Consider the following 24,879-nt stretch of genomic DNA (forward strand, 5'->3'; position numbering starts at 1 on the left):
ACACATATGGCAGAGAGAGACTGAGTGAGAGTGTGTGAGTGTGTGTGTGTGTGTGTGTGTGTGTGTGTATTGTGCTGAGTAAGGATTGCTGCAGTGTTGGCTGCTCCCTCACACACTTTCTGAAGCGTTCATCATCACCGCTTGGATAAGCTTTCTCACACACACACACACACACACACACACACACACACACACACACACAGGATTTCAACACTGAGATTTAAAGCTTGCTGCCAAAACATCAGAAGACTTTTCTCCCGTTTTCCAGTTTTTACAGGAACAGTTTGGCAAAGAATATGATTTAGAATTCCTCCCCAATTTGGACAAGTCGGGACAAGACCCCAAACTCGGACAATCGGTCGGGACAAGACCCCGAACTCGGACGATCGGTCGGGACAAGACCCCGAACTCGGACGATCGGTCGGGACAAGACCCCGACCTGTCGATCATTCGGGACAGGGTTGGCGCCTGAAGACCCAAACTCGGCTGATCGGCCGGGACAAGACCCCGAACTCGGACGATCAGTCGGGACAGGGTTGGCGCCTGAAAACCCCAAACTTGGACGATCGGTCGGGACAAGACCCCGAACTCGGACGATCGGTCGGGACAAGACCCCAAACTTGGACGATCAGTCGGGACAAGACCCCGAACTCGGACGATCGGTCGGGACAAGACCCCAAACTTGGACGATCAGTCGGGACAAGACCCCGAACTCGGACGATCGGTCGGGACAAGACCCCGAACTCGGACGATCGGTCGGGACAAGACCCCAAACTTGGACGATCAGTCGGGACAAGACCCCGAACTCGGACGATCGGTCGGGACAAGACCCCGACCTGTCGATCATTCGGGACAGGGTTGGCGCCTGAAGACCCAAACTCGGCTGATCGGCCGGGACAAGACCCCGAACTCGGACGATCAGTCGGGACAGGGTTGGTGCCTGAAAACCCCAAACTCGGGCGATCGGTTGGTACAAGACCCCAACTCAGATGTTCAATTGGAACAGGGTTGGTGCCTAAAGACCCCAAACTCAGCTGATCGTTTGGGACAGGGTCGGCGCCTGAAGACCCCAAAACTAGATGGTTGGTAGGCACTTGCTAGACAGTGCTAGACAGCTATGCTCATCCAACTCGTTTCTATGGGCTTGCTAGATGGTTGCTATGCCCTTCCATATGGTTGCTATGAGCTTGCTGGATTGTTGGTAGGCACTTGGTTACTATGGGTTTGCTAGATGGTTAGTATACTCATTCAAGTGGTTGCTATGGAGTTACTAGATGGTTGATGTGTAGCTACCATACAGTCGCTGTGCTGTTCCAAGTGGTTGCTATGATGCTGTGAAGCCGAAGGCTATGCTCATCCAAGTGGTTGCTGTGGGGTTGCTAGATGATTGATATGCAGCCACTAGACAGATGATATACTCTTCAAAGTTGTTGCTATGACGCTCTGAAGCAGAAGGCTATGCTCTTCCAAGTGGTTGCTATGCGCTTACTAGATGGTTGCTAAGCTCTTCCAACTGTTTGATATGACAAACAATATAACAATCAGGGGTTCCTAGATTGTTGCTATGTTTATCCAAGTGGTTGCTATGATGTTGTGAGACGGTAGTGCTGTTTCTAAAGAGTTCCTATAGTATCCCAGGTGGTTGCTATGATGTTGTGAAGTGCTTGCCATGTTCTTCCAAGTGGTTGCTGTGGAGTTTCTAGATGGTTGCTAGACAGTGGCTATGCTTATCCAAGTGGTTGCTATGATGTTGTGAGGCAGTGGGCTCTTCCTAAACAGTTGCAACAGTATCCCAGGTGGTTGCCATGCTGTTGCTAAACAGCTGCTTTAGTATCCCAGGTGGTTGCTATGGTGTTGTGGGGCGCTTGTTATGCTTGGAGTTGCTAGATGGTTGCTATGAGGTTGCCAGACCGTTGCTATGCTTATTCAGGTGGTTGATATGATGTGAGGTGACTGCAATACTATTCAAAGCAGCTGCCATGCTATTGCTAACAGTTTCTATAGTATCCCAGGTGGTTCCTAGATGGGTGATATGCTCTTTTCGCTCATTGCTATGATGATGCTAGGCGGTTGCTATGCTCTTCCAGCTGGTTGCTGGATGGTTGCTTTGTGCTTTCTAGTCAGTTGCAGACTGAAATCAGGACTGATGTTAAAAAGCACTGGTGCAAAAAATAAATAAATAAAAACCCATTCTGAATACATTTAACCTCAATCTGTCAATCACACACACACACACACACACACACACACATACACACCATCTAGCGATGATTCTAAAGGCAAGAACCAACACAGCAGAAACATCTTTTGGAACATTAAGAGAAACAAACCACTAATAAACTGCACTGCTGTGTGTGTGTATGTGTATGTCTGTATGTGTGTGTGTGTGTGTGTGTGTGTGTGTGTGTGTGTGTGTGAGAGAGAGAATACTCACATCTCCCCCAACTCTCATAGAACCCCCCTTAAAGGTAAAACCCATTACATACATTGTGTACACACACACACACACACAAACACAAACACACACACATGCACGCACACACAAGTGGCAGCAATGGTGTTGCTATGGGGTCGATATAGTGTTGCTAGGCGGTTGCTATGCCGTTGCTAGATGGTTTCTACAGAGTTGATTAGTGGCTGCAATGGTGTTGCTTGGTGGTTAATATAGTGTTACAAGATGATCACTATAGTGTTGATTAGTAGTTGCTATGCTGTTGCTAGGTGGCTGCTATCGAGTTGATAAGTGGGTGCTATGGTGTTGCTAGGTGGTTGCTATGGTGTTGCTAGATGGTTGCTATGGTGCTGAATTTAGTTTCATTTATACAGCATCTTTGTCAAACGCAAGGAACTGAACACTAGAGACGGGTGACGTCCGACTCCATCGTCCAGTTTTCCGCTCCACACTGCAGTGAGGGTCAGACAGGAGGTATTACTGCAGGGTCCGATCTACAGCACTATTTAAACTGGGAGCTTTAAAAATAACTGCAGTCTGTACTCTCAGCAGAAGAGGAAACACACACACACACACACACACACACACACACACACACACTGAACTAAAGCACTGTACATTCTCAGCACAGCAGAAACATGGTAGGTGTTTCTGATAAAGTGGCCAGTCAAACATACACAAGGCGTGGGAGAGAGCAAGACACTCCATGGAGAATTACAAGCAGCCAGCCGTGACATCAGCTCAGACACACCTGCATCAACACACACACACACACACACACACACACACACACACACACACACACACACACACACACTCCCTCTCAACATACCCCTGTGTGTCAGTGCGTCAGTCCCTCTCTCCCTCTAATCTAATTCCTGCTCCCTGCTGGCCGCTGGTGTCGGCTGGCTCAGGCCGGTGCAGAATATCAGAGATATTAAAATTTAATAAACGAATCCTTTAGAGAAAACCTGATACTGGCATTCTTTTAATAACTGGACTGTAGACTAAAACACACCATACACCAACTGCCATCACACACACACACACACACACCCTGATGTCGCCATCACACCGGCTCTCAGACAGGGTCGAGTCTAGGGGCCCTAGAAAATAGAAATAACAACTGACTGCTTCTGCAAGCTTCAGCTATTCTCTCTCTCTCTCGCTCTCTCTCGCTCTCTCTCGCTCTCTCTCGCTCTCTCTCGGCCCGACCGTCTCTCTGTGCCGATGAGAGCCCACGGCACGGCGGAGTAAACCAGCACTGATGCAGAGTGTCAGATTCTCCTGTTCTCCTGACTGAGACACTGCATCTGACTGAAACACACACACACACACACACACACACACACACACACACACACACACACACACACACACTAAAACACAACACACAGGTCAGGTTTGTATGTTTGTAACTGTGTAAATGAGTCACAATATAAATGAGACAGCCAATAAGAGTAGAGCTCATTTAAATATAGTAAAATTCTAATCAATACAGAGAGGTTAGAAACCCCTACCCTGTGCTTCCACTCTCTGGCCACTTTATTAGAAACCCCTACCCTGTGCTTCCACTCTCTGGCCACTTTATTAGAAACCCCTACCCTGTGCTTCCACTCTCTGGCCACTTTATTAGAAACCCCTACCCTGTGCTTCCACTCTCTGGCCACTTTATTAGAAACCCCTACCCTGTGCTTCCACTCTCTGGCCACTTTATTAGAAACCCCTACCCTGTGCTTCCACTCTCTGGCCACTTTATTAGAAACCCCTACCCTGTGCTTCCACTCTCTGGCCACTTTATTAGAAACCCCTACCCTGTGCTTCCACTCTCTGGCCACTTTATTAGAAACCCCTACCCTGTGCTTCCACTCACTGGCCACTTTATTAGAAACCCCTACCCTGTGCTTCCACTCTCTGGCCACTTTATTAGAAACCCCTACCCTGTGCTTCCACTCACTGGCCACTTTATTAGAAACCCCTACCCTGTACTCCCACTCACGGGCCACTTTATTAGAAACCCCTACCCTGTGCTTCCACTCTCTGGCCACTTTATTAGAAACCCCTACCCTGTGCTTCCACTCTCTGGCCACTTTATTAGAAACCCCTACCTTGTGCTTCCACTCACTGGCCACTTTATTAGAAACCCCTACCCTGTGCTTCCACTCTCTGGCCACTTTATTAGAAACCCCTACCCTGTGCTTCCACTCTCTGGCCACTTTATTAGAAACCCCTACCCTGTACTCCCACTCTCTGGCCACTTTATTAGAAACCCCTACCTTGTGTTTCCACTCACTGGCCACTTTATTAGAAACCCCTACCCTGTGCTTCCACTCTCTGGCCACTTTATTAGAAACCCCTACCTTGTGTTTCCACTCACTGGCCACTTTATTAGAAACCCCTACCCTGTGCTTCCATTCTCTGGCCACTTTATTAGAAACCCCTACCCTGTACTCCCACTCACTGGCCACTTTATTAGAAACCCCTACCCTGTACTCCCACTCACTGGCCACTTTATTAGAAACCCCTACCCTGTACTCCCACTCACTGGCCACTTTATTAGAAACACCTACCTTGTGCTTCCACTCACTGGCCACTTTATTAGAAACCCCTACCTTGTGTTTCCACTCACTGGCCACTTTATTAGAAACCCCTACCTTGTGCTTCCACTCACTGGCCACTTTATTAGAAACCCCTACCTTGTGCTTCCACTCACTGGCCACTTTATTAGAAACCCCTACCTTGTGCTTCCACTCACTGGCCACTTTATTAGAAACCCCTACCTTGTGCTTCCACTCACTGGCCACTTTATTAGAAACACCTACATACGGCATATTGCGCATCATGCAGCTCTAACTTTTAAAAAATCTCGAACTCTGTCAGAGCTGGAATTCAGTGCCGTCTGCAGATTCAGCTCTTCCTCAGCTCTTCTTTTCAGGTGCTGGGTAGTGCGGGGCTCTTCAGAAAGTGGGCTGTCTAATTAAAACAGGGCCACCCAGATCCAGCTAAGTCTGAGCATTAGTGCGCTTCACTGCAACGGCACCAGCTGGGGCTTTAGCATGATCCTAAACTCCTGCTGCAGTCTGAGGCGGTTTAGTCCTCTCCTCATGAATGAGTCCATCTGAAAAATCCTCTCACTCGCTTTTAAAAAGGGATTAATTTCATCAGACGATCCAAACCGTTAGCGTTATTGCTTTAACACGCCGCTGATGAACGAGGCTTTGTCAGCCTGTAATGCCTTCGCTGTAAAATCCTGTAATACGGACAGAGCCGGCCTTTAAAGGCCCAGACGACTCGACCTGCCACGCGTTTTACAGAAACGAGATTGATGCGGGGGTTAAAGTTTCACTCTCCAGCCTCGAATTGCTGGTTTTGGTGATGTCATAAAAACTCATCTACATACATCCTTCTACATATTAGATACATTAACCCGGAGCAGTGTAGCTCCACCCCCTTCGCACCAAAGCCTTAAGCAGCGTTTCAATCTAGACTGCTTTTTGAATGATGCACAATTCAGGACAGCCAATCAGAACAGAGGAAATTTACATACAGTATATGGACATAAAGTTTGTGGACACCTGTTAAGAGTAAGCTTGCCTCTCTTTGCTGCAGCAATAGCCAATATTTACACTAGATGTTGGAACATTGCTGTGAGGAGGACATCCAAAAGTACTGGATGGAGCTCCACCACCATCATTCCAGAGAACACAGTTCCTCCACTGCTCCACAGCTCAATGCTCTCTAGCCCACATCTGGAATTCTTTACAACCATGTAGTAAAATTTCAAAGCACTATAATTCCACCACACATATTTGTAGTTTACAGTGTTATAATACTCAGTGTGATTACACATACAATCATTTCATTCATTCACTAAAACTGTAGCACAGTTTACAGTACAACTCATCTGTGCTTTGACTGACTACAAGACCCCAAAACACCACTGAAGACGTATACAAGATACAAGACACATTTTTAGACCTTAGATTTGACGTGATGAGAGCAACACAAGTATGACATGTAACAAACAAACAAACAAACTGTTAACAGGTATTACACTGAGACAATAACAATAAATAGAATAAAAGTAATAATGAGCTGTAAAAACACAGATATAATTATATAACCAGATGTTCTGCATGTTATGTATCAGTGCTGTGCTGCAGTGAAGTCCAGTTGGTTCAGTGAAGCTCAGAAGCTCAGTTCAGTTCTAGATCAGGTTTATAGATTATAGTGGGAGGTGTCCACTGCTCTGGAAAAAAAGCTGTTAGCGTGTCGTATAGGAGCCCACAACACAATTGAAAACCTATATGACCTCCAATCCGCATTTAAGATCCACACAAGACCTCCAGAAAACAAACGGATGCCAATACAAGTGTAGACCTATACAAGACCCCGATAAACAAATGAAGATTTATACAAAACCCTAGAAAACAATTGGAGACATGCAGATGATCCAAAGTCACAGCTGAAGACCTATGCAATACCCTAAAGACAATATAAGACCACCAGAAAAAAAATAAGACCTATGCAACACCCCAGAATACAAATGGATGCCTATACAAGACCCCTGAAACAACTGATGGTCTATATATATGACCCCAACATTACTTAAGACCCATAAAGACTCCCAAAACACAATTAAAGACAATACAAGACTCCAGAAAACAACTGCAGACTTAATAAATGACCCCAAATCCAATTTAAAACCTATACAAGACCCCCCGAAAAATACTGAAGACCCCAAAATACAACTGAAAACGACCTCAAGACCTGTAGAAAGGCCAGCAGACGCACCCACACACACACACATTTTAATCCAATACAAGACTCTAAAACGCCACTGAAGATCTATACAAGACAATAGAAACAAATGGAGACAAATACACAACCCAAACTCCCAGCTGAAGACCTATGGAAGACCCCAGAAAACAAACTGATGCCTATACAACTGATGGTCTATATACATGACCCCAACATTACTTAAGACCCACACACACACACACACACATACACACACACACACACACAAGCCCATACAAAAGACCCTAAAACACCACTGAACACCTATATACGACCCTAGAAAACAACTGGAGACATGTACACGACCCAAAGTCACAGCTGAAGACATATTCAAGACCCCAGGAAACATCTGAAGACCTCTAGAATGGCCTGCACAAGTTAAACCACTAAAGACCAATACAAGAGCTCAGAAAACCATTAAAGACCTATATAAGACCACCAAAACACAACTGAAGCGCAACACAAGACCCAGATAAACAACAGAAGACCTATAAAAAAACTCTAGAAAAAAACTAGAGACGTGTCCATGATCCAAAGTCACAGCTGAAGACCTACACCCTAATACACTACCCTAAAACACAACCGAAGACAATATAAGACCCCCAGAAAACAATGTAAGACCTATACAGACCCCAAAACACACCTATAAAACCCCCCAATTCACAATTTAAGACCTATACCAGACCTCAAACACACTGAAGGCCTATACACAACCCCACATTATTTAAGACCCATTAGAGACTCCCACCCGGACTGGGCGCAGGTCCACCTAGAAAAAAACAGCCCAGTCAGAAGAGACTCGATGTTAGGGGTGAAACTTACGAGCTGGATCTTCTCGTGTGGCCCACACGCTGATGAGGAACCTACACAGCTGGCGTATGAGAAAGCACACGATCACAGTACACATGGTTCGACATACCTCACAGCAGGGCTATGGCTTTGCGAACGTGCTCGTGTGCAGTAGTGGAGCATTACAACTTAAGACGGAAGCCTACTACCAAGTCCGGGTAAGCCAACAGGGACAGCAGTTAACCTTCTGACAGCTTACATTAGGCTAATACACGCTGACCGCCTGCTTTAATCACAGGTGGGCAGAGTGGCCGGTGTATTAACCTCTAGAACAGAGAGCTGAACCATGCAGAGCGCCTGCAAAGGAACAAAACATGGACTCCTGAAGACTACGGCTGCTGAAAGTTAGGATGAGCAGGCCGCCAAGGTAGGATGAGGGTGGGCAGCCTCATAGGAGAGAAGAAGCAGGAAATAATCCAATCAGCACAGCCTGCAGGCCAGATTTCTGCAGGATTACCGCTGCAGTGCTGCTCTCACTGCCCCGGCCACTGAAAGTTAGGGTAAGGCGAGGGTAAACTCATAAGCTAATACTTATGTTGACCTTGAAGTGGGCAAGAACAATTACTGAGCAGAGCAGGGAAGGGATCTTCAGGCGAGGTCACGCTGAACTCATTTCCTTGAGGTCCAGGTCGATATTCTGCCCCCAGGATCCGATCCGAGCATCTCAATGCTGAGCATCGGCCAATACCGTCCTGATCTGATCTGATCTGATCTGAGGAACAATACCCTCGATACCCTCTCACAGTTAAAATATACAGATAAGATATATAGTGTGTTTTACAATATATGTCCAAATATTTGTGGACACCCCTCCTCATGAATGCATTCAGATGCAATGCAGAGAAAAACTGCTGATACAAAAGAACCCTCTAGAGCAGATCAACATGAAGCTATTAGCACCATGCTGCCTAATATTGCCAGGCGTGGGCTAGATAGAGGGGTATAAAGCCCCCCAGCATTGAGGAGCTGAGGAGCAGTAGAGGAACTGTGCTCTCTGGAAGAATGGTGGTGGTGGTGGAGCTCCATCCAGTACTTTTGGAATTAACTGAGAGAGTTGAGGGTTATAATTATGTGAGGTGGTGATCATCATCCAATATCCTGCCCTCACTAAAATGCTGGTCAGGGAATGATGCAATCAAATCCTCACAGCAATTCTCCTCCAAAATCTAGTAGAAAGTCTTCTTCCATGGACAGTAGAGACAGTCACTCCTTACTTTTGAATACCCTTGATTTCAGAAGAAACTATGAATAAGCAGGTGTCCCAATTCTTTTGTCATATCGTGCAATCAGCGCTCCACTGTGGAGCAGCCAACCTCTATAATGAACACCTTCCACCATCCTAATCCAGGCCAAAGGTGGATATTCCGTCTATTAGGTAGGTGGTCATAATGCTTTGAGATGAGTGTAGATGGCAGTGACACGTCGTTTGACACAATAGAAGAGTGGAAAGGAAATGATGGAGACCCAGAATGAAGGGAGGGCGAGCCGTCGTTAACCTCCTGTGAGTCAGTGTGAGTCACTCCGCCGTGCTGAACACTGAAGACCGGCGTTCAGATCTGCTCTTCTCCACCCTCATCATCATCATCATCATCATCATATCTTCAGCACAGAGGTGAACTACAGAGCAGCAGCTCATGATGAAGAGCTTCGGAGGTCGCTGACCTCCAGGGGGGCGCTGTAACAGCCCAACCGTGTGTTATCCGCCTGGCACTCCGTAGGCCACTCCGCAACACACAATACTGACTGACTGTGCCTGCTGCTACTGAGTGCTGATTGGCTGTCACTGTTGCTACTGAGTGCTGATTGGCTGTCCTTGTTTCTACTGAACACTGATTGGCCATCACTGTTGCTACTGAACGCTGATTGGCTGTCACTGTTGCTACTGAACACTGATTGGCCGTCACTGTTGTTACTGAGTGCTGATTGGCTGTCACTGTTGCTACTGAACGCTGATTGGCTGTCACTGTTGCTACTGAGTGCTGATTGGCTGTCACTGTTGCTACTGAGTGCTGATTGGCTGTCACTGTTGCTACTGAATACTGATTGGCTGTCATCGCTGCTACTGAGTGCTGATTGGCTGTCATCGCTGCTACTGAGTGCTGATTGGCTGTCCCTGCTGTTACTGAGTGCTGACTGGCTGTCTCTGCTGCTACTGAGTGCTGATTGGCTGTCCTTGCTGCTACTGAATGCTGATTGGCTGTCCTTGCTGCTACTGAATGCTGATTGGCTGTCTCTGCTGCTACTGAGTGCTGACTGGCTGTCTCTGCTGCTACTGAGTGCTGACTGGCTGTCTCTGCTGCTACTGAGTGCTGACTGGCTGTCCCTGTTGCTACTGAGTGCTGACTGGCTGTCCCTGTTGCTACTGAGTGCTGACTGGCTGTCCCTGTTGCTACTGAGTGCTGATTGGCTGTCCCTGTTGTTACTGAGTGCTGACTGGCTGTCCCTGTTGTTACTGAGTGCTGACTGGCTGTCCTTGCTGCTACTGAATGCTGATTGGCTGTCCTTGCTGCTACTAAGTACTGACTGGCTACACTTGCTACTACTGAGTGCTGACTGGCTGTCCCTGTTGCTACTGAGTGCTGACTGGCTGTCCCTGTTGCTACTGAGTGCTGACTGGCTGTCCCTGTTGCTACTGAGTGCTGATTGGCTGTCCTTGCTGCTACTAAGTACTGACTGGCTACACTTGCTACTACTGAGTGCTGACTGGCTGTCCTTGCTGCTACTGAATGCTGATTGGCTGTGCTTGCTGCTACTAAGTACTGACTGGCTGTGCTTGCTGCTACTGAGTGCTGACTGGCTTTGCTTGCTGCTACTGAATGCTGATTGGCTGTGCTTGCTGCTACTAAGTACTGACTGGCTGTGCTTGCTGCTACTGAGTCCTGATTGGCCATCACTGTTGCTACTTAACACTGGCTACACTTGCTACTACTGACTACTGATTGGCTGTCCTTGCTTCTACTGAATGCTGACTGGCTGTGCTTGCTGCTACTGAGTGCTGATTGGCCGTCCCTGTTGCTACTAAATACTGACTGGCTACGCTTACAGCACTCGCTGCTGATTGGCCGTCACTGTTGCTATTGAATATTGCCTGGCTGTGCTTGCTGCTATTAAGTGCTGATTGGTCGTCATAGGTTTTACTGAGCACTGACTGGCTGTTACTGCTGCTACTGAGCACTGATTGGCTGTCTTTACTGTTACTTAGTGCTTATTGGCTGCAACAGCAACATATAAAAGGTCCTAAACAACCTTCCCATCCAAAACAGCGCATTTAGACAAGCGGCCAGCATCCATTTATTGAAATCCCAGAGTGGATAAACCAACTAGGACCCAGATCAGGATTCAATTCTGTGCTTTTAGTCGCAATAAAACAGTAAAACAGTAAATCTGAGTGGCTGTGTGTTCTACAGCAGTCTAAGGAAACGATTTGACATAATAACAGAGAGAATACCCCACCCCGCACCGCACCACCCCACCCCTCCACCCCCCAAATCACCACCAGCCCGCCCACGTACATACAGACTAAAGCTAATCCTATTGTTTGCCTGCCTGGATAGCGACTTACAGTAGCAACCCAACTTCTGAAGACAGGAATAGAGAGCGAGGCAGTTCTGGCTTCAGTCAGATGCTCAACAGTGTTCGCTTTCTAACATGAAAACGGTTCAGTCCGAACAGTCCACACAAAACCCACCAAAAATAAAGGCAAGAGCATCGACTGGGAGCTTCGTCCTATGATGCTAAATTCAGAGACGGCCCTGCTCTTCCCCATGTTCCCGAGTTTCAGAAGAAAAGAACATGCAGTCGCTCTCCCCCATGTCCAGAGGATTTGGGTCACTCTAATCCTGCGGTCAGACGAATCACACACAGTTCAGCAGTTCACTGTTTACCTTCAGAGCAGCCTCGCCAACCTACAGCGTTCATGTGACTCCGGCATATCCAGCACAGCAGAGAGAGCAAGGGGGTTTATGGAGAGAGCTGGGAAATGCTGTGCAATACATTAAAACCACGTTCGTGAATTAATAAACGCACACTGGTGGGGAGAAAAACACTGTGTCATATTCCATAGACCACATGATGGAGTCAGAACTTGCACGCACCAGCATGCATGAATCCTCAATTTTTGGTGGCATGGATTCCACAAGATGTTGAGATGATTCTGCTCCATGTTGACTTGATGCAGATTCTTCAGCAGAACCTTGATGCTCTGAATCTCCTGATCTACCACATCCCAAAGGTGTTCTAATAGGGATTTAGAAGGCCACTGAGGAACACCAGGAACCAGCCTGGACTGCTCACACATGGATCCCAGATGTTGGTACCAAATTCTGACCCTACCATCCGTGCTCCTCAAAAAAATCCAGCGGTCTACGTTCCTCCTCCAGTCTTCAGCTGTCCAGGGTTGAGCTGGTGACCTCAGCCTCAGCTTTCTGTTCTTGGCTGAAAGAAGAGGAACCTGCCGTGGTTCTTCTGCTGGTGGAGCTCTGTATCCTCCTCAAGGTTGGAGGTGGTGGTGGTGTTCAGTCTGAGCTGCTTTTCTGCTCTCCACAGTTGTACAGAGAGTGGTCATCTGAGCTACTGTAGCCTTTCTGTCAGCTCTAACCAGTCTGACCACTCTCTTGACCCCCTCTCTCATCAACGAGGAGCTTCTGGTCAGCAGAACTTCGGCTCACTGGATGTGTTTTATTTATTCCACCATCCCGTCTGACATCATTTAGGGTTAGGAGGTGTAAATGAGATTTCTCCTGAACCATCACTTCACTTTCACAAATCAACTGTCATCAAAAATGCTGACTAAGCCCTGATCACTGAGCAGAAGCTGAAGTCACCACGTGTACAGTCAGCTGAAGAAAGTGTACAACAGTAATCAGAGCGAGGGAGTGAGTCAGCCTGTCATTTGCGTTGGAGCTGGAGATGAGGAGGAGGTGGTGGTGGAGGAGGAGGAATGCAGCACCTGAGCTGAGCTCCTGCAGGGCCCTGTGGTGGAGCCATCTGCTGCAGGGCCTTCAACACAGACCGGCTACAGTGGGGCCTTCTGTCGAGTAGTTCACGTTCTCAGCGGTCGGGGAGGTTTTTAATCCTCCTTCAGCTGACCCGGGGCTGGATCCGGCTCCTTCCAAAAGAACACAGTGCCCAGGCTCCTGTAAACAAGCTGTGTGGACCTACACTCCTGCTGCAGGCCGAGCCAGACGAGGACGCCTGATCTTTAGAGAGTGGGTAATTACTGTAAGGGCTGGACAATGCTGCTACACTGCGCCAAATCTGTGAATGTAGACGAAATATGCAGCTGACCCGTTTATACAGTTAAAGACTGGCCTGTGTTGAGGGGTTCACGTGACCCAACAGATCCAGGTAGAGCTCTGAAGCCGTCTCTGTGTAGCGAGGGTCATGTTCATATTGTGACCAGAATAACCAAGCATGACCACCTAAACCATTCAACTCAGAGAAGCCTCCAGCTTAACCAGCTTAACCAGCTTAACCTCCGACACCCTGAAGACCTTTACTTTGATTCCTCGCCATTAAACCACGTCTTACATATTAGTAATTACTAAATCATTCATATTAGATACCAAAGCATTCATAATATATACTTAATCATTTATAATTATTATTATAATTATTGCAGACACTGAATTGTTATAATAGATACTGAATCGTTTATTGCAAACACTGAAACATTTACTTCAGACACTAAATAATTTACCGCAGACACTGAATCGTTTATAGCAGATACTGAATCGTTTATTGTAGACACTGAATCATTTATTGCAGATACTGAATCGTTTATTGTAGACACTGAATCATTTATTGCAGACACTGAATCGTTTTTGGTACCAAACTGTTTATAATAGATAATGAATTGTTTATTGTAGATAATAAATAATTTATAATCAATACTAAATCAATTATTGCAGACACCAAATTGTTTACTGCAGATACTGAATCGTTTATAGCAGACACTGAATCGTTTTTGGCAGACAATGAATCACTTACTATAGACACTGTATCGTTTACTGAAGATACTGAATCGTTTATTGCAGACGCTGAATCGTTTACTGCAGACGCTGAATCGTTTATTACAGACACTGAGTCGTTTATGGTACAGAATTGTAATTATAATAGATCATTTAATGTCTATTGTAGATAATAAATCATTTATAATCAATACTGAATCAATTATTGCAGACAGTGAATCGGTGAAACCACCAGTTTTTGGTAGACAATGAATCATTTACTGTAGACACTGTATAGTTTATTGCATCTACTGAATCATTTATTGCAGATACTGAATCGTTTATTGTAGACACTGAATCATTTATTGCAGACACCGAATCGTTTTTGGTACCAAATTGTTTATAATAGATAATGAATTGTTTATTGTAGATAATAAATAATTTATATTCAATACTAAATCAATTACTGCAGACACATTGTTTACTGCAGATACTGAATCGTTTATAGCAGACACTGAATCGTTTTTGGCAGACAATGAATCACTTACTATAGACACTGTATCGTTTACTGAAGATACTGAATCGTTTATTGCAGACACTGAATCATTTACTGCAGACGCTGAATCGTTTATTACAGACACTAAGTCGTTTATGGTACAAAATTGTTTATAATAGATCATTCAATGTCTATTGTAGATAATAAATCATCTATAATCAATACTGAATCAATTATTGCAGACAGTGAATCGGTGAAACCACCAGTTTTTGGTAGACAATGAATCATTTACTGTAGACACTGTATCGTTTATTGCATCTACTGAATCATTTATTGCAAACACAATCATTTACTGAAGACACTGAATCGTTTACTGCCGACACTGAATCGTTTATACAAGATACTAAATATTTTTTTGTAAAAACTGAATCATTTGTATTAGATACTGAATGATTTACAGTACACACTGAACCAATTAAATACCAGGTCTTAAAATGAACACTAAAAAGGCCCAGGGTTTAAGGGTTGAAGGGGTTAACCAGCACAGGGGGGTGTTCTCACCTATACAAGCAGCTTCTCAACTACCTTGACCATCAAAGACCGGCTTAAACCATCTGAAAGATGCCATCTCAGCTGGATTTTTCAGCAAGGAGATCTGAGACGAACTACACGCTGACTGTGAAAGCTCTAGTCTGACAATGCCAGAAAACAAAGCTCTCAGAGTTTGGATCAGGATCAATAGTGAAACCACCAGGAGCCACAGCTTCACACCTTCCTGTGTTCAGTTCTTACGCATGAGAAGCAGCTACAGCTCGGAGGAACGCTTTGGGGTTGACTGGTGGCACATCCCTAACCCAAAGGCAAACACACACACACACACACCATGCCTGGGTATATTACAGAGCCCTGCCGGGGGTCAGGCCATGCAGCTGCGTCCCTCCATGATGTGAGGAATCAAGCAGATGGCCCTAAAGCGGCCCCAGAGAATTACAGACCGCTAGAGCAGCACAAAACCCTCCAACACCAGAAACACACCCAGCTCGCCATCCCCGCCCGCCAGCCCTGCACCCAGCTCGCCATCCCCGTCCACCAGCCCTGCATCCAGCTCGCCATCCCCGTCCACCAGCCCTGCACCCAGCTCGCCATCCCCGCCCGCCAGCCCTGCACCCAGCTCGCCATCCCCGCCCGCCAGCCCTGCACCCAGCTCGCCATCCCCGCCCGCCAGCCCTGCATCCAGCTCGCCATCCCCGCCCGCCAGCCCTGCACCCAGCTCGCCATCCCCGCCCGCCAGCCCTGCACCTCGCCATCCCCGTCCACCGGGCCCATCCACCAGGAATGCACCCAGCTCTCCAGCCCCGTCCACCAGCCCTGTCCACCAGCCCTGTCCACCAGGTACACACCCAGCTCGCCGAGCCGTGGGTTGAGCCGAGCCGTACTTGAAGCTGGAAGGGCTCTTGGTGCAGATCGACTTCTGACCATTGCCATCAAGTACAGAGGGGCTAGCTGGTCCAGTCTTGGCTTTGTAGACCAGAATCAGGGTCTGAATCTGATGAGGGCAGCAGCTACAGAAAGCCAGTGAAGAGAGAACGCAGCAGAGGAGGAGCTGAACATGGCTGAATTTAGGAATGTTGGAGACGACCCGTGCCGCTGCTATATCTGAGTGGTGGTGAATGGAGCCTTGTTCTGAGCCTGTAAAGAAGTCCGAGTGGGTGAGTTTCTCTACAGTGAAGCTCAGTGAGTTTTGGAGGAAGTGTTTGAAAAACAGTGCTGGACTCCACCTTAACGCAGGTCTATGCTCACTTTAGCCGCAGAAACCGAAGCACTCAGCGCTGAATCACTCCACCACACAGCCCTGAAGTCGTCAGTGGTTCAGTGTGTAATAATCTCCAGCTGCAGATTCATAAAGTGGTCTTGCCCCCCCCGCACCACAGTACACTGCTGTCTGCTCCCAGCGGCCCACGGGGAGATGCCCAGATTAGAGTGACTTTCTGCCCAGTGGTGAAATCACTAAAGCCCCCAAAACACCACTTCCACCACTCCCACCACAACACAAACACACACACACACACACCCTGAGGTAAACCCAGCAAACCCACTTACACCAGTCCAAACCCACCCATCAGCTCCACCTCAATTCAAAACACCACTTAATACAAACAGAGGCCACCAGCACAGGTCCTGCCCCCAGCCTGGCCTTCCCCTCCAGTCCCCTCCACTTCAGACCCTCCTGTTTGCAGATCATCAAGGTCACTAAATCTTATAAGCTGTTTTTCTACTCAGTCATCATGGATGGACCAACAAAATAAATGATCCATTACTTAAAGAGCATTAATATCTTTATAAGATCCATTATTTTTATTTAGATACATTTTTAGATACATTATTATTATTATACCACTATTTCAGCAGTACTGTAAGGTTTCATTAGGACCGCATTGGATTAGTTAACCAATAATAAGAGATATTAATAAACATTAATAGCAATCAGACACAGGTCTGTAAACATACAGTGTTCTGTCTTCTCTGTTTTATATGGAATGATGATGATGATGATGATGAAGGTAAAATAGTGAATAGAGAATCTCCACTAATCCAGTTCTCTTTAGGGACTACTTTCTGTAGCTGCACTACACCCTGCAGCATGTATCCCTCCACCATTTTAATGATCTGATTTTAAAAGCAGGTTCTAGAGCCGAACTCTTCTCAGAACTCTGGTAGAACCGTGTCTCAGGCATCAGGCAGCGTCTTCATCACCATTAGGTGAAGAACTTTCTGTGAGGAGCTTTTATTAGAGGTTCTAGACGTCCATTCACTTCTAGTTCTAGAACAGTTCTAGTGTTTACTCTTGGCTGCTTTTAATTATGCAGAGAACTTTCAGAGACGGCTGGTCTCGTCGCTCTCTCTCTCTGACCGACAGCTGTCCTACTGAACCTGCACTGACCCGCGGTTCCGTCTTACAAAAGAGAATAAAGGGACGTTAATTTAACAGGACGGCTCATGGACGGATCGGAGCGTGTTTGTGGATTTTGCTCGGACACACTCAGCATGTGATGCAGATCACTCCGGACACTCCTGAGCTCCTCTGGCTGGGGGAGGCCGTGTTTATGAGTCACGGAGGCTCAGCATTTCGCTGCTTACTCCTCCATATTCAGTAAAAACGGGTGATTAGAGCTGGACGTGTCAGAAGACTGAGGCTGAAGGCAGCACTGGGTAATGCCACCGGCTCATGCTAGCTGGGGAAGAAACACAGATCCTAAAGGCCTCAGTGCTGGAGATGTTGAGAGGACCTTAGATGCTATGCTAGGACGCCCAATCACAGGCAATCAGCCAGAACAAAGCTCATTTACATACATCGTCCATACCATTAAAACCACTGGCAGGTGAAGCGATCACACTGATGACCTGGCTCCAGTGGCTCTCCTGTCGAGGGGTGGATCTATAAGACAGCAAGACAACAAGTGCAGGAGAAATGGACCAGCGTAAGAATCTGAGGCACTTAGAGAGACTGAGACCAGACTAGAACCAAACTGTGAGGTTCTAGACAATGAATGGGTCAGAACATCTCCACCAAAACATCAGGCATGAGGTCTTGTGGGGTGTTCCTCCCGGTATGCAGTGGTCAGTGCCACTAGTACTGGTTCCCATATAGAACCATGTTTTAAAAGGAGATCAGAGTCAGAGTGTGAAGAAGTGTGAAGAGTTTTTAAAGGTTTAAAGAACCTTCATCACTGGTAAATACCAATTTGCGGGTTCTAAAAACATGCTTTTAACGGAACCAAAAGTGGGTCTCCTACTGTATTGAAATGACGAACCCTAGTAGCACCTTTGATTTTTTAGTGTAAGGACTTTATAACATTCTTATAACACACTGGAAGACCCAGATCATCTCACAGACGCTAGGTAAAGTGCTGTCAACATCCTCAGATGTTTGCACGGCTATGACCGAGATAAAAACACGTAAATGTCTGACCCGACCCGAACACCTATACTGACACCAGCCAGACATCAGGTGTTCCCAGGATGCAGTGGTCAGTACTCACCGAAAATGCTCCAACGTAGGACAACCGGTGAACCAGGAGCATGGTCACAGGGCACCTAAGGCTCACTGATGCTCTTGGAGCTCCCAGGGCTGGGCGATACATAAAAAATACTGCATCACAATATTTAAAGACTTCTTTTATGATACACTTTATCATATTTATCACGATACATCATCTATAATCACAGATAAACACATCAGCAGCATCAGATTCTTATTATAAACTACTATTCAGATCCTCTCCTGTACTGAATACAGTGATTTATACTCTATAACATCTGCTGCTCTTCATCTAATGAACCCTTCAGTCTAATTACACTGTTAGTAATGAACCCTGCAGCTGATCAGTGGATGTTTAATAAGCAGTAATAACAGTCTCCTCCATATGATTAGAAAAGATTACTGTTATCACCATAACCATATTTATCACGATACGATATAATATCGTCATATTGTCCAGCTCTAAGAGCTCCCACCTCACAATCTACAGGACTTAAAGGATCTGCTGCTAACGTTAGTCTTCGTGTTCCAGACACCACAGCAGGACACCTTCAGAGGTCTTGTAGAGTCCATGCCTCGACAGGTCAGAGCTGCTTTTGCAGCACAAAGTGGACCTTGACAATATTAGGCGGGTGGTTTTAATGTTATGGCTGATTTGGTGTAGATGCTGTGCGTGTGCCCTTTAATACGTATAAGCGACTCTCTGTAGGAGTGCCTTGATCACGGCCTGGACTGAAATCTACCGTCGGCTGAATTCACCCAGGGGTTGTGCAACGATGGCGGGTTAGTGAGGCGCTCCTGAGGGTTGAGGGATATTCCAGCAGGATTTCATCATCCCGCTTCATCCCGTGACTCGACTCTCGCATCGCGAGCGAACAGAATCCGTCCCAGACATTTTCCACTGCTGCCCTGACTGACCCCTGGATTACAGGCCGTGATCCAGTCACTGCTGGAGGTCAGCGCATGTTAAGTGGACAGCGAAATCCAGCGGTAGTGCTGGGAGATGGTCTATACTGGTATGCTGTATTGTGACTGGCATTGAGTTATCGTACTGGGTCCTGTAGGCGGGGTCCTTCAGACTGCATCCCGTCTAAATCAGCTCCTGTATGTAAAATGTAAACATGCTCGCTGACATGTGCCTAATATTTTGTCTTGTTTTTGTATAACTCAGTGTTTAAGCGGTCATTCCGAGTTTGGGGGTTTACTTTAGAGAAACCGACCCACTCTGATTTCTTTACAGTGATGGTGAATGAAACCAGGCGTCGGTCGCCATGACTACAACACAGCCCTTAATTTATCTCCTATCCAAACCCACCAGTGCAGCTACACGAGTCTACACGAGTGAGTTTTATATGGAATGATGATGATGATGATGATGATGGTAAAATAGTGGAGAATCTCAACTAATCCAGTTTTCTTTAGGGACTACTTTCTGTAGCCGCACTACACCCTGCAGCATGTATCCCTCCACCATTAATGGATTTGAAGGCCGAAGTCTTCTCCAAATTGGCCGAATGCTGCCATTTTAGCGATGCCCATGCTGGACACAGGCAGCTCTGCAGCAGCGCAGCCCCTCAGGCCTCTCCGCGAGAATCTGTCTGACTGCATTTTCATCTGTTACCTCCAAACCCTGTTCATTTCCGCATGGTGCTTCTGCTTAAGTCATCATGGCATTCCTCCTGTAATCACCACTCCACATCCACACAAACCCGCTGGAGCCAAGCCAACCACGCTACAACACACCAGTTTCAAACTGGGACAAATTTACAATGCAGGTTCTCACACACACATACACACACACTCACACACACACACATACAGCATTACAGCTACATCTATATCTGCCCATCACCCTAGCCCCCGTCTCTCAGCAGTGGCTCCACAAGCTCCAGATCTCATCAGAACAGATGAAGCAGCTGAACATGAATTAAAAGTAAAAAGGAGAAACAAGAGCTTCTCATTCTGAAGAAAGAAAGTAGTGAGATCTTGTCGGTGAGCTAGTCTGAAGAACAGAGCTCGGTTCCTCCAGGGTTCTCCTGGACGCCCCCCAGTCCAGCCAGCACAGCGTGGAGGATGTGTTCAACTCCATCAGCAGCAGCAGCAGCAGCAGCAGCAGCTCACCTGATTTACCATCATTAAGCCCTGATTTACCACCAAACCAGGTGTTGATCTGAGGAGAACTCTAAATAATACTAGACTCCATGAGGAGAACTCTGGAGATGTTCTAATAATGAACACAGGGATGGAGAACCACCACCTCAACTTTCTGTAGGAGTGTTATTTGTAATATTTAATGATTTACTGAGCAGATAAACACAGATGATCAGCTGTACTGGACTTGTTTTGGACTAAACGCTACATTGAAGAAGTATTTAGAACATAGACGTTATTAAGTCTAATATTTCTTGAGTAAGTGGAGGTGGGGCTTAGTGAGGAGTGGGCGGGGTTGAAAGGAGCCAATCAGAGGATTTTCTGCCTCATGCGTTGCCACAACAACCAGTGGGAGCATCAACATTTGGAAGGTTGACGCCCACTGCTATCTAATTGTGTTTCTTTATCTTTAACTGAGGCGGAATTACAGACGCAGCACAACTGAATTCTGAAGCACTAGGGGGCGCACCAGCCAGGTTTGGAATATGAACAATTTTAAATGTTTTTATTGGACAAATTACATGTTCTACTCAAATGCTACAAGAGTACGAGTGTTCAAATGTTTGTGCATCGCTGTGCATTGATTTTAGAGTAAAGTCGCTTTAAAGTGCCTCAGAATGACGTAAACACACGACGCTCAGCCCTCAGCTCCACACTTCAGCCCATGAGTCACTACAAACACCTCCACATGGCTTGAGGAGTGTGTGTGGTGGTTTAGACATGCAGTTAGCAGTAGAGCTGGGCGATATGGTGAAAATATTGTACCACGATATTTAAAGAGATTTTCACGATACACAATATTTATCACAATATCCATGATCACAGACAAGATGCATCTGCAGCGACAGATTCTTAAAACCTGCTATTCGAACACTGTACTACCCGTACTGAACACAGAGTCTATTATTAATGACACCCTTGATGTGCTTAGAAAAGCATATAGTCTATCACGATAACAAAATTTATCCTGATACCATAAAATATCGTCATATTGCCCAGCTCTAGTTAGCAGCATGCTAACTGGTGTACACAAGCGTCCATGGCTTTTTAACGACATTAGCCTCGCAGCCCTTCAGTGCAAATCTTTCTCGACCATGCAGATTTCTCCTGTACATCATACGAAGAATTCGACCCTTCCTCTCTAGAGAGTCGCCCAGGTGCTCGGTCAGTCTTTCGTCACTTCAAGACTTGACCACTGCAGCTCCCTTCTGGCTGGTCTTCCTCTGCGCACCATCAGACCCCTGCAGCTGATCCAGAACACAGCGGTACGGATCGGGTCATCTTCAACGTCTCTAAGTTCAGCCATGTTCAGCTCCTCCTCTGCTGCGTTCTCTCTTCACTGCCCAGGTCATCAGATTCAGACCCTGACTCTGGTCTACAAAGCCAAGACTGGACCAGCCAGCCCCTCCGTACTTGATGGCGATGGTCAAAAGCCTGATCAGCCCCAAGAGCCCTTCCAGCTTCAAGTACGGCTCGGCTCGACCCGCCATCCTTTAAGATCCACGGAAGACGAGCGTCCAGACTTTTTACTGTCCTGCACCGAAGTGGTGGAACGAACTTCTCCTGGGTGTCCGAACAGCAGAGTCCAACACTCACTGTCCTCAAACCCAGACTGAAGACCCTCCTCTTCTGAGAGGACTTGGGTGAGGAGTAGAGTATTATGGTCTCCATTTTGGCTTGTGTTTAGAGGATCTTTGGAATTTAGCTGAGGTTCTTCTTCAGTGAACAGTGAAGCTCTTCTGTAAGTGACTCTGGAGAAGAGCTTCTGCTAAACGCTGTAGATGTAAAGCGAACACTAAGCTGCACTATGGCTTTAACGCTGCACAGTGTGTGTGAAGCTGCAGTGGAAATCATTCTGACAGACTCAGTACAGCGGGCTAAACAAGGCAGTGCCCTCCACTGCAGAGATCGATGCCCTTCAGACATCTGAGGTAACCCACGCCGGCACAGGAAAAGGCCACGAGGTGCGTCTAATGAAGCCGAAACCTCAGAGCCGCCGAGCCGCCGCCGAGCCGGTGACCTACTTTTACATTCCATCAACCAAGACGTTTAACACCTGTTACCCAAACTAGACCACGGGTAGCTACTCGCACCTCAGACCAGAAACGTCCTCCAGCTCCGCCCCTTTTAAAGGGCCCAGATCCTGCTAGCACTGGTTCTGTCCACTTACAATGCTTGTGTGAGTTTACAGAACCCAGAACAGTCAGGACTCTTCACCCTGCAGCTCTTCATCCCTTAGTATTAAACAGGAAATTTGTGTTGCTGTGCCTTTAAGACGGATATGCAAATGAGCTCTGTTTTGATTGGCTGCCCTGTACTGCGGCTCACACAAGAAGAAGTCCAGCTTGAAATTCTTTGTATAACTTTAGCGTGAGTGGGCGGGGCTAAACTGCTGTGGGCAAAACAGGCCTTGTGATGTTGTTGTGAATGGGTGGAGCTAAACTGCAGTGGGATGAAACAGTCCTTGTAACTTTATTATGAATGGGCGGAGCTAAACTACAGTGGGATGAAACTATCCATGTGACTTCATTGTGAATGGGCGGAGCTAAACAGCTGTGGGTTGAAACAGTACTTGTAACTTCATTAGGAATAGGCGGAGCCAAACTACTGTGGGCTGAAACAGTCCTTGTGACTTCAGTGCAAAAGGGGCGGGGCTGAACTGCTGCGGGCTGATGTAAACAAATGGTTTGTTTTTAGTTTTACCTTTAAGCTCATTAAAGCCTAGACATGTACACCAGCTCCATCCATATTAAAGGGCCCATATGCAACTATTTGGTAGCCTTGTGAATGGGCTGTGCTAAACCTCTGTGGGCTGAATGAGGACATATGTAAACACACTGTTTTTTTGTCATCTCACAAAATAAGCCAAGTTCACAACAGTGACAACAGTTTTAGTTTCCACACTAGCCTTGATTTCTCTCCTTTTTTAGCCAAAACAAGCGAGTAAAACTTTCTTATTTTAAACACCGGCCCTTTAACGCATGCTAATTCTCACATTAGTGCTTTTATTAGTGAATCGTACATACCATAAGCTCCATATCTTCCAGCTGCATCCATATTAAAGGGAACATATGCAACTATTTGGTAGCCTAGTGAAGGGGCGGGGCTAAACCTTTGTGGGCTGAATGAGGAACATCATAAGCTCATTAAAGCCTAGACATGTACACCAGCTCTATCTATTTTAAAGGGCCCATATGCGAATGTGAATGGGCAGGGCTAAACTGCTGTGGGCTGAAAGAGGACGTATGTAAACACAACTTCAAACCCGTCTGTTTCTGCAGCTTAGTGCCTTCGGTTTTCAGATTAGCCTCAGCATCTCCACTCTTTCACTTCGAACCAGTAAATAAAACTTCTTCACGTGTTTATTATGACACTATCTCCTCGTATCAGCGGACGCTACGTCTTAAAACTTCTGTAATGTTACTTTAAACGAAAGTGAGGATCATCTTCCAAGCTCCGCTCCCTATCAACAGGAGGAAGCGAGCGCAAACTTCACCTCCGAGATGCTGTGGCCTTCCTCCCTGTCTGACACCAGTTGCTCTGAGTGACAGAAATAATGAGACGGCACAGGATGTGTTCTGATTACGGATATGGTTTCAGGATCCAGGTTCTTATTTCATGTGCCTACCGCATGATCCCCCACCCTTTCAGCCGTTCTAATCCTAATACTATGATATAACTCAAAAGCCCTGTTGTGTTGAGCTGTGTGCCAGGCACCGCTTCACGGCGGGGAGCGAGAAAGGCACCAGAAGAAGGTGCCTTCCATGCTCTCCTCTTCAAATCAGCACCAACACCGAGAGCTTGGCACCTTCACATCCTGCTGCACGACAGGTAGGCCTTGCATAGTTCACCTTACGTGCACCCAGCCAGGCAAAGCAGTCAGACCTTCAAGCTTTTCCTTTACCCCCGTCTTTCTAGTATCTCCTTCCCATTAAAAAAGACACACACGTATCATGTGATTACAATAAGAGAGAGAGCCTGCAGTGAGGAACAGGGTGGTTCCTAAATGTCCTTAATGTGGTGCAAAGTGGACCTATATCATTCCACAGGCCTGTTTACAACATCCCACAGCCTGCAAAACACCTCCAAGGCCAACAAATATATATAAATAAATAAACTATTTTTAAAAAATTGGGAAAACCAT

General features: G+C 46.5%; 2 protein-coding genes across 4 annotated transcripts in view; both read right to left on the minus strand.

Moving 5' to 3' along the window:
* The window catches only part of gtf2b (general transcription factor IIB), a 340,326-nt gene that overhangs the window by 218,930 nt on the left and 96,517 nt on the right, over positions 1–24,879 (minus strand). The window lies entirely within an intron of this gene.
* The window catches only part of fam110b (family with sequence similarity 110 member B), a 57,859-nt gene that overhangs the window by 32,430 nt on the left and 550 nt on the right, over positions 1–24,879 (minus strand). The window lies entirely within an intron of this gene.

Source organism: Salminus brasiliensis, chromosome 11 (genome assembly GCF_030463535.1).
Source record: "Salminus brasiliensis chromosome 11, fSalBra1.hap2, whole genome shotgun sequence".
Classification (NCBI taxonomy): Eukaryota; Metazoa; Chordata; class Actinopteri; order Characiformes; family Bryconidae; genus Salminus; species Salminus brasiliensis.